The sequence below is a fragment of the Rhincodon typus genome, chromosome 8, assembly GCF_021869965.1.
Source record: "Rhincodon typus isolate 14 chromosome 8, sRhiTyp1.1, whole genome shotgun sequence".
NCBI lineage: Eukaryota > Metazoa > Chordata > Chondrichthyes > Orectolobiformes > Rhincodontidae > Rhincodon > Rhincodon typus.
In genome coordinates this window covers 92402061-92411926 of record NC_063339.1, presented here as the reverse complement: position 1 = coordinate 92411926, position 9866 = coordinate 92402061, and positions in this window count along the sequence as shown.

Sequence of the window (9866 nt, the reverse complement as noted above, 5' to 3'; positions counted from 1 at the left end):
TAAACAAATTGCACGTCAGGCAATTGCAGCTGACATTGCTGATGTAGAACTGTAATGTGGAGTGAAGCGATACTGACTGGTCCACGATATAATTCTGCTTCGAAAGATCAGTAAATATTTCATATTTATTATGTAAATTTTAACCATGAACACGCACGGCAGTGAAGACACTGAATCCTAATCAGTAGACTACGAGGGAAGACTTCTATCTGTATCACCCTGGTCACTGTCTGATTCAGCATTTCATCTCTCATCCTTCTGCACATGAACCCTCGGCTCTATCTCGGTTTTATCACATTGTCTTGGTTTATAACGCACGACTATCCCGTCATCTGTTATATTGCAGTTTCTAATGCATGAAACCCTACCTTACAGGGCACAGTCTTCGCTCTGGAGCGCAGTATTGAAAGCAATGGTCTTGTCAAGCAGCGGTCATGAGTTTACTTCTAACTAGAGCATATGAGAATGTTTGTACAGCTGCTGCATCCAACATCCAAAGGAACACTTTCAATATCGTCTGAAATTATGACAATGTTATTTCGTCCACAGGCCAGCAGTTAGGTGAGGTGAGGTATTATAAACTGCAGATTGACAAGGAAACAATGGGGGAACCAACCCGAGAGGGGAGTGGCCGAATGTTTTTTTTCCTTTGCTGTAATCAGATTCTGGTTTTGAAGTGTGAAATGGGACAATATAACCCAAATGGGTGAAATCCTACTTTCTGGGCGTTGGTCTTTGCTGAGGCCTCTGTCACCTTCTGAGAAATGTGTCTATGTGTTACCCTCTGAGGGTGCAAAATGTGATCCAGTTCCCCAAGGGAACGTGAACATCTCAAACGGCCGGTCCATCGCCTCGTAGCACACAAAGCTATGGGCAAAGGCTGGAAACTGGGATGTTGAGCCTCTTTCCGTGCTGTAAAAACATGATGATTCAATCATTTTGGAGGAGAAACACCTGTCGTAGAAAGAAACTGTCAGAAGCTGTGTCATGAAGAAACGATACATATATCCCCACCACCCTCCCTGGTGGTCTCGTGGTTAGGATTCGGTGCTTTCACCACCGCAGCCTGGGTTCAATTCCCAGTCAGGGGAAGCAGGTTTTATTGTTCCTGATGGTGGCAACAGCAAAAGTAGCGCAGCTATGTCCGCAATCCTTTCAATGTTGGTTAATATCCCCGAGAACATCAGAGTCCATATTACAGCTGCTTAAAGAGGGGAAAGGTGTCTTAGCCATCACTGCTCAGTCAGGCTATTCACCTTTATGTTGTGTCGTTAGCAGGGACATCAGCAGTAAGAGTAACATTCACAAGATGAACAACCAGGAAAGATAATCACCTTCGCTACTTCAATTCAATAGTCTCCCTTTTGTGACGCGGTGAGTTTCACTGTCATTTGTAGTCTGGAAGCTGCAATTCACCCTATCGAGTCTGCTCAGCCATTCAACGAGATCACTGCTGATCTGATAAATCTCAACTCCGCTTTCCTGCTTTCCCTCCTTAACGGGAGGTAAACTCGAGCCTAATCACAACATCGTATATTACCATTATTTTTCGGAAGTTTAGATTACTTCAATGACCTGTGCATGTTTGCATGAAATTGAACAATATGAAATGAGCTAAAAAAGCCCTTCCCGCAATTCAACCCAGTGCAGGATCAGCCGTATGACAAAAGTAAGAGAGCGAAAACGTTAGCTCCATTTCTCCCAGCACAGATTTTTCTCTTGACGTGTTGAACATTTGCAGCAATTTTGTGACATTTTCACGGACAGATCCTCCCTCAATCCACAAACATCTGTGCTGCCAAAAACAATTTTGCCTCAGATTACAATTGTTGAGTATCTTTTCATACAGCTTGATGCCCCAATAATCCCTCCTCCATGCCGATAAAAGCTGCTCCGGGTGAGGTTGGAGCTCACAGCCTCGGCATTTCACGCGCCTCTATACCGTCATAGAAGGGCCGCGCGCTCACCGATTGCGCCACTTCTATCTGTATCACCCTGGTCACTGTCTGATTCAGCATTGCATTCTCTCATCCTTCTGCACATCATCCCCGCGGCTCTATCTCGGTTTTGTCACATTGTCTTGGCTCATAATGCACAGACTATCCCGTCAGCTATTATCACAGCGTATGTCCGCACGCTCATTGCTATCCCCATTTCCGGTTGTATCTTCACAGCTGGGCCACTGAGTTTCTCTGGTTCTGGGCCTGGGAACTGGGATTATATGGTCGTCTGCAGCAATGGCTACTTCCTTGTGCGAAGGAACTGGTGAAGTATCCGATGTTAAACCAGATTGCTATTGAAAGATACATTTCAGCAAGAGCCTGCACTACCCCCCGATTCTTTGATATTTTGTAGAAATCTATCAATCTCGGTCTTCAAAATACTCATTGATGGAATCTCCACAGCCTCTGGTAGCATCAAAATTACAGATTCCAGCCCTCTGTGAATCCCCACATTACAGTGCACTGCTTGGAAAGCATTTCTGTGGTGGATCTGGTGCTGTTCCTAACATATCCTCTGCCACTGTAGTTATTGCGCTTTACAAGCAGGCTATTGTGTGTGGTGCCGTGATCGTATCGCGGTTAATACCCTCCGTTGTGGCTGCAGTAACCTCGGTTCGAAACCGAGTCATGGCGGTGGATGTTTGCTGCCATGTCTTTTTATTCCTTGTGACACAGGCTATAGAAATGCATCAAGTATCAAATATTTTTACGTGAAAATATTCTTTGAGGTGGTGACAATCATCTCTCAACCCCTGCTCTCTCACATATTTGCATTTGATGCATCAGATTTCAAACCCACCACTTGGAGATTTCTCACCCTCCCACAATCACGAACTCTCCTTTACGTACCTCCTTCCACTTCATTGAAGCGCTGCACAATCTAACATCCATTTTCACATTGACATCGTTCACTCTGTCCTGTTGCCGTCAGTGTTGCTGTGTGAACGTGCCCTGTCTCACCACCGGGAACTTTAAACCAGCCGATCCATCCAGATACTGCGGTTGTGAGATCAAAACTCATGTAGCAGCTTTTACGGGCGTGGACCAGTGATTATTGGAGGATTATTGAGCAAAATAGACTTCATCGGAAACGACCAGTTTCTGTGGGTTTCTGCATCATTTATTTCATTTGTTCATTCGGCTATAACTAGAATATTGTGTGCAGTTCTCTAATTCACATTATTACGGGGATGTGATAGCACTAAAACGGTGCAGAAGAGATTACCAGGATATTGTCTGGGCTGAAGAGTTTCATTAATGAAGAGAAATTGAACGAATTGTGGTTGTTTTCCTTCGAGCAGAGGAGATATACAAAATAATGAATGATATTGATAGGGTAGACTTAAATAAATGCTTCCCCTTAAAGGGGCCTTAGATTTAATGTAAGAGATAGGAAGGCTTGAGTAAATGTGCGGAAAAACGTTTTCAGCCAGCGGTTGGTTTGAATCTGGAACCACTGCCTGTAAGTGTCCGAGAGGCAGATATCCTGATGACTTTAAGAAGCATTCAGATGTGAATGTGTAATGCTGTGGCATTGATGTCTATGGGCGAAGCGATAGAAATGGAATTTGGATATTTAAGCGATTGTATTTGATTGGTGCACACGTAAAGGGCTTCCGGGGCATTTGGGCTCAAGGTCCTCTGTAGTTTAGTGGTTAGTATAACTGCCTATCTTACGGGCGACGAGGGATAGATTCTGCACGGGGCAAAAAAAACAAACTGTTTTGGGGCCTTTCAGCGAAAGGGACCCAGCTTCGATTTCAGCTTCAGCTGATGTGCGTGGAGTTTGCACGTTCTCGCCATGTCTGCGTCGGAGTGCTCCAGTTTCTTTCCACAGTTTAAACATATGCAGGAGAGGTGAATTGGCTGTGGGAAATTGCCCCGTTGTGTGCAGGAATGTGCAGGCCAGGTAGTTCGGCCATGATAAATGCGGGTTTACGAGGATTGGTGGGTGTCACTATTCTATACTGGGCTCTGGGCGAGAATGGTCACTGCTTCATATCGGGCTCTGGGGTATCATGTTCACTCTGGGGTATCATGTTCACTCTTTTATGTTGGGCTCTGTGAGAGAATGTTCACTGTTTTATATCGACTCTCGGAGAATATTCACTGGTTTATATTGGGCTGTGGGGGAAAGTGGTCACAGTTTTCTATGGGGCGCTGGGGCTGAATGTTCACTGTTGTATATCGGGTTCTGGGGGAGATTCATATTGATCTGCATTCTACTCCTCCTATGCTTCGCTGGTGTAATACGCGCTGCACCAAATAACTACAGCCCTTCAATCAAAACAAAAAATGAATGGCAAGCTGAATGTATATTTTGAGACTCAGTGACTAACAAATGCTACGTGTCTGTGAGAATGTGAGTTTCGATAAAGAAAATACGATCTGCACATTTCGGGGATTTAGATTTTTACATTGGAATAGGGTTTGGTCCCTTGTTTGAAACAGAATAACTTTCGGGTGTAAGTGAAACATGAACAGCACCGGACTGCAGGGAAAATGCACAAAAGCCGAGTGAGCCGCATCTCAGAAGACACCGTGCAACATATTTACAGTCACTGAGCCTGCATTGCAAAATAAGTAGTCTGAAAAAAATAACCCTTTCTCTCGAAAGGTAAGCAGATTTATAATTCGAGAAAGGCAAATTCTACTGCGTAATTGTTCTAAAGGCTGTGCAGGGATGAGCTACATTATCCAAATTCCTTTCACTTTCCTGGCCTTTCAGCTTAGCTGGCCATATTCGGGCGAAGATTTCTGTTTTTGGGTAGGAGCAAATACCAGAGGTCACACGACACCATGTTGTACGAGCGATTGGCTCAAAAATGATTTTCCGATGTTGCTAGGGAACACAACAAAAAGCAAAGGCACAGGGAAAGGATTCGAGGATCCCGAACTTCTTGTCCATTTTCATACCTGCTCGACTATGCCCAGATATAGTATCAATTTCCCACCAGATGCCGATAGCCAACTAATCAAAACAAAAATCAACGGAAAGCTGAATCGACCTTGTCAGGAAAAAACTGAAAGAATTGCGGGTGCTGTAAATCAGGAACAAAAACAAAGTGGCATGAAAAAGCTCAGCAGATCTGTCAGCATCTGTGAAGGAATAAACAGAGTTAATGTTTTGGTCCGGTGACCCTTCCTTGGAACTGCTGGCACACCTGCTGAGCTCTTCCAGAAACTGTGTTTTTGATGTTGCTTTCTACCTTGTCAGAATCGGTTGAGGGTGTGGGTGGGGGTTGGGGGAGGGGGGAACATTAAAAGCGACCTGAGGGCCATCTTTTCATGCAGAAGGTAGTGCGTGTATGCAATGAACTGCCAGAGGAAGTGGTGGAGGATCATGAAATTACAACATTTCAAAGGCATCTGGATGCGTGTGTGAATCGGAAGGGTTTAGAGTGAGAAGGGCAAAGTGCTCGCAAATGGAGCTGGATGAAATTAGGATATCTTGTCGACACTGGGGAGGTGGACCGAAGGTTGTGGGTCCTTTGTCTATATTTCTACGACGAAAGTGATAACCACTGGCACAATGGAAACGAGGAGCGGATGCTCTGTGCTCTCCCACATCGGACATTGACTTGTAACAAAGCACTTCACTCTGTTGCTTTCTACGTAAACGGTGCTTACCCCTCCTCAGCCTCTGTATAACAGTTCATCAACACAACTGGCTGTCAGCCCATGGCTCCGAGAAGGATGGAATTTGCTTGTAGCACCTGAGACCGCTCTGCCACGCTACAACAAGAGGTCCATTTTTGCATACGAATCTTTCTGATATTGTTACTGCAAGACATCGAAAGCGCCGGCACAGGGTAATGCTTGGAGGAATCTTCTCGTCATTCATTTTCTTACCTGTATGTTTAAATGTTTGTCTGTGGCTTGTTGCAGTGTTCCAACGCAAGCTAGAAGAGCAGCACCTCATTTTCCACTTGGGGACCCTATAGCCCGCAATATTGAATTGAATAATCTCAAGGCCTAAACTCTCCCATGTCCCAGCCTCTACCCTACACACCAGGCGTTGTTACCACATTGTCTGCCATTACACATCCCCTGTTATTAGTCGTTAATCGTCCCCATTAAAATGTATTCACCCTCCCAGCCTAATCGTTATCAACTCTTTGTCTGTCCAACTGCTCTTCTCTCTCTTTAGGCTCTATCCTATCGTTTACTCCCTCCCCCTTCAACCCCCACCCCAACCTTTTTTTCTACATGTAAGCTGACGTTTTCCCAGCCACCATCAGTTCTGAGGCAGGGTCACCGGACCCGAAACGTTAACTCTGTTTTTTCCTTCACATCTGCTGCCAGTCCTGCTGAGGTTTTCCAGCAATTTTGTTTTCGTCCTGATTTACAGAATCCGCAGTTCTTTCGATTTTTATCATTCAGTTCTGGATATGATCAGCAGTAAACTCTCACACAAAGCTTACACCATACTGAAAAATACCCAGCAACCATTATTATCTATTCCCTGTTGGTTTCAGAATTCAGTGGGATTCCTTGTCATATCCGTCATGAATTTGAAACCAGACTCACAGGAAGGCAACGAAATGTTTCCAAACATTGCATATAGATTTTAGCTCAAACCTGTTACGTATCTTCTTTCAGCACATTTGCTGTTTGGATAAGTTTATCATCGTTGCACTTCCTCCGCAGTTTGAACATGTGTTCAAATATGCACCAAATCAAAGGTTACCAACGTGCACAAGACTGGAGTGAGTGGAAGGGGATAAGAGGCACTGGGGACATTTGTGCAACTAATATATTGGGGAAACAGCAAGATCAGCACCATTTACACTGCCATCTGCAAGTTTATCACTTTGTGTCTTACATTCGCACTCGTTGCTTTGCAGGCAAAGACTGGACTTCCTATCAGTCTGTATTTACACCAAGCAGGTACTTTATCTGGTAACTGGACAGGCAGAAGAAACTTGATTTCAACTCGGGGCAGAAGCAGTCAGCGAATCAGAGAGTGGATAGAATGTCATCAAGTATGTCAAGGAGAAAAACAAGTAATTAGTACCGATAAGCTTGACGCACTGAATAAGACCATACGGTACAGGACCCAAAATAAATCATACAACCCATCATATTCACGCCCCCATTCCACGCGATCGTAGATAATCTGATATTCCTCAGGCTCCACTTCCATGCCTTATCCACTTAATCCTTGATTGCCTTAACAATTAAAAATGTCTGTTTGAGCCTTGATTTTATTTATCGACTCAGCCTGACAGCCCTATGTAGTAAAGTATTCCACAGACTCGTTGCTTCTGAGAGAAGAATTCTCCTCATCTCTGTCCTAAGTTGGTGACTCCTTAGACTGATATCATGCCCTCTGGTCCTAAACTCATCCACAAAGAGGAAATATCCTCTCCACATTTACCCTATCAAGTCCCCTAAGAATATTAGCAGTTTCAGTGTGGCCTTCTCGCATTCTTTTAATGTCAAATGAGTACAGGCCCAACATATTCAATCACTCCTCACTCGAAAATCCCTCTTTGCACCAGACAACACGGTGAACCTTCCATGCACTGACTCAATGCCAACATATCTTTCCTAAGATGTAAGTTCCAATACTGCTCACTGAATTGCAACTGTGCCTTGTATAACTATAACAAACCCTTTCTGTATTTATTGTCTATTCTCTTTGGGAAAAAGGCTATATTGAATTTGAATTCTGCCACCTGACAAAGGAGCAGTTCTGAGAAAGCTTGTGATTTCAAATAAACCTGTTGGACTACTGACTTCTGACTCATTATTTAGCTACCCACTTATTTTCGCGTCATTCACACAGTTGACATTCACTTCTAGGTCATTGGTTGTGTCTGGAGGGGCAAGTGACTGAAGTGAAATTATGTTGAAACTCTTGTTATTCGGCCAACTTGCAAGAATTTAGAACCATGTTCTTGATGCTCTAGTGTCTTCACTTCAACTGGAGTACCGTCCATGGTCAGGGAATAATGACTTACTTGCTTCGTGCATATATTCTAAAAGAAGGTGACTTACAAAGTGACTGAAAACTAAATGGTCACAGTCGTTCTGGCAGAATCAGTGGAGTGAGAGTTCAACTTTCACATCAAAGCGAGAGATCCGGGTCAGACAATAGATCAAGGAATAACACGGAAGAGAGGCTTTGGAGTGAAAGAGGATGAAAAGCGAGGGACATGAAATGTTGGAAAACAGCACATGGGAACTGTATAAAGAGCTGGAGCTCGAAGGCTCATTGTGGGTGCTAATTGGTCAGATTCTTCTGCCTGCCGTTTGAATGGACCAACACAGCAGTCCTGTTTTAACAATTCGCTTCAATTCGAAACGGTCATGAATGTTGCTGTCCCAAAATGATTCAATCATTCGCTAAATGAGAGACACCTTTGGTTTCTGGGTTATCGTCACTCATCAGACCTTTGTCGCTCTCAGTGGATATATCTGAGTGCCTCTCTGCCGGCATCAAGTGGAGGCTGATTGAAATGTTGACTGAACAGCTCCTTCAGTGAGCATCGGGCCAGTTGGCCAGATTGATCCAATTGCAACCAACCACTCCCCACCATCTTCTCAGGGGCGACTGGGATGTTGTAATGAATGCTGAAGTACTCACATCCAAGGGAAGAATTTAAAAAAAGGCTCGAAGTTTCTTCAGATTGATTAATATTCTAATTCACTCAGGTTTTGGAGAAGATCTGTAGCTCAGGTTGTGGTTGTTGAGGTTGGTTGGCTCGCCGGGCTGGTTTGTTGTTCCGCAGACGTTTCGTTACCGGGCTTGGTAACATCCTCAGTGCAGCCTCTGATGAAGCGTTGGTGTGTTTTCCCGCCTGGTTTTTAAACTCCTGGCACTCCACGAAGCATGCCATTAATAAACACATTGAACTCGACCCCGTATTCATTCCACTACGGAGGAAACCCGGAAGTGAGGCAATCCATCGCAACGGACCCCAGAGTTTAAAAACCAGGCAGGAAAACACACCGACGCTTCATCAGAGGCTACACTGAGGATGTTACCAAGTACGGTCACGAAACGTCTGCGGAACAACAAACCAGCTCGGCGAGCCAACCAACCTCAATTCTAATTCACAATAAACACTAGTAATGACGATTTTGGGCCGTTGCTCCTCGGTAGTAGCGTGGCCGAGCTGTCTAAGGCGCTGAGTTTCAAATGTCAATCTTTCCTGAGTTGTGGGCTCCAGTCCCACTACTATCAAAATCGTTGGTGATGTACCCGAGGTGGGCACTGAACAGCGTCTGTTTTGTGGCATCTACTTTTCATCTCGGTGTTTGCTGTTCCTCGGGTCTCTGACAGTTTCAGTGTGGAAAGCGGGAAAATGGGCAACAGGTACTGAAAACAGCGAGAGCTCCAGCTGTGCAGTGCCTCCTCAGATCTCTGCTTGGGGACTTTGCATGCCATGTTGGCGCCAGTTTCTGTGTCTCAATTGGTCAGTGGCTGAAAGAGACCACCCGTGTACACAGCCTCAGTGGTTTCAGATCAAACAATTATACCGACCACGTCCCGACATTTCACCCATTAGAACTCTATGATGAGATTGGATTTAAGTAGCACCATCAATGATTCACCTCGGCTCCACTCGGATTGGGACAGGGACAGGGACAAGTAGCAGGCTCGTACACCGTACTCTCCATTCAGAAAGTGCTGTGATCCTTTATTTATAAATTTTGTGTCTGACACCTCTCTCACTGACACCTGATGAAGGAGTGAGGCTCCAAAAGCTTGACTCTCTCTTCCCTTGCTCCACACAGAGTGAAACAGAGACAAGGAGAGGGATTTGACCCCTCTCTCCAATTTCCCGCTGCCAGCAGAAAGCGGCCACTGCAGCTTCAATCAGCGGCTTCCTGCCCATCCCTGGGACACAATTT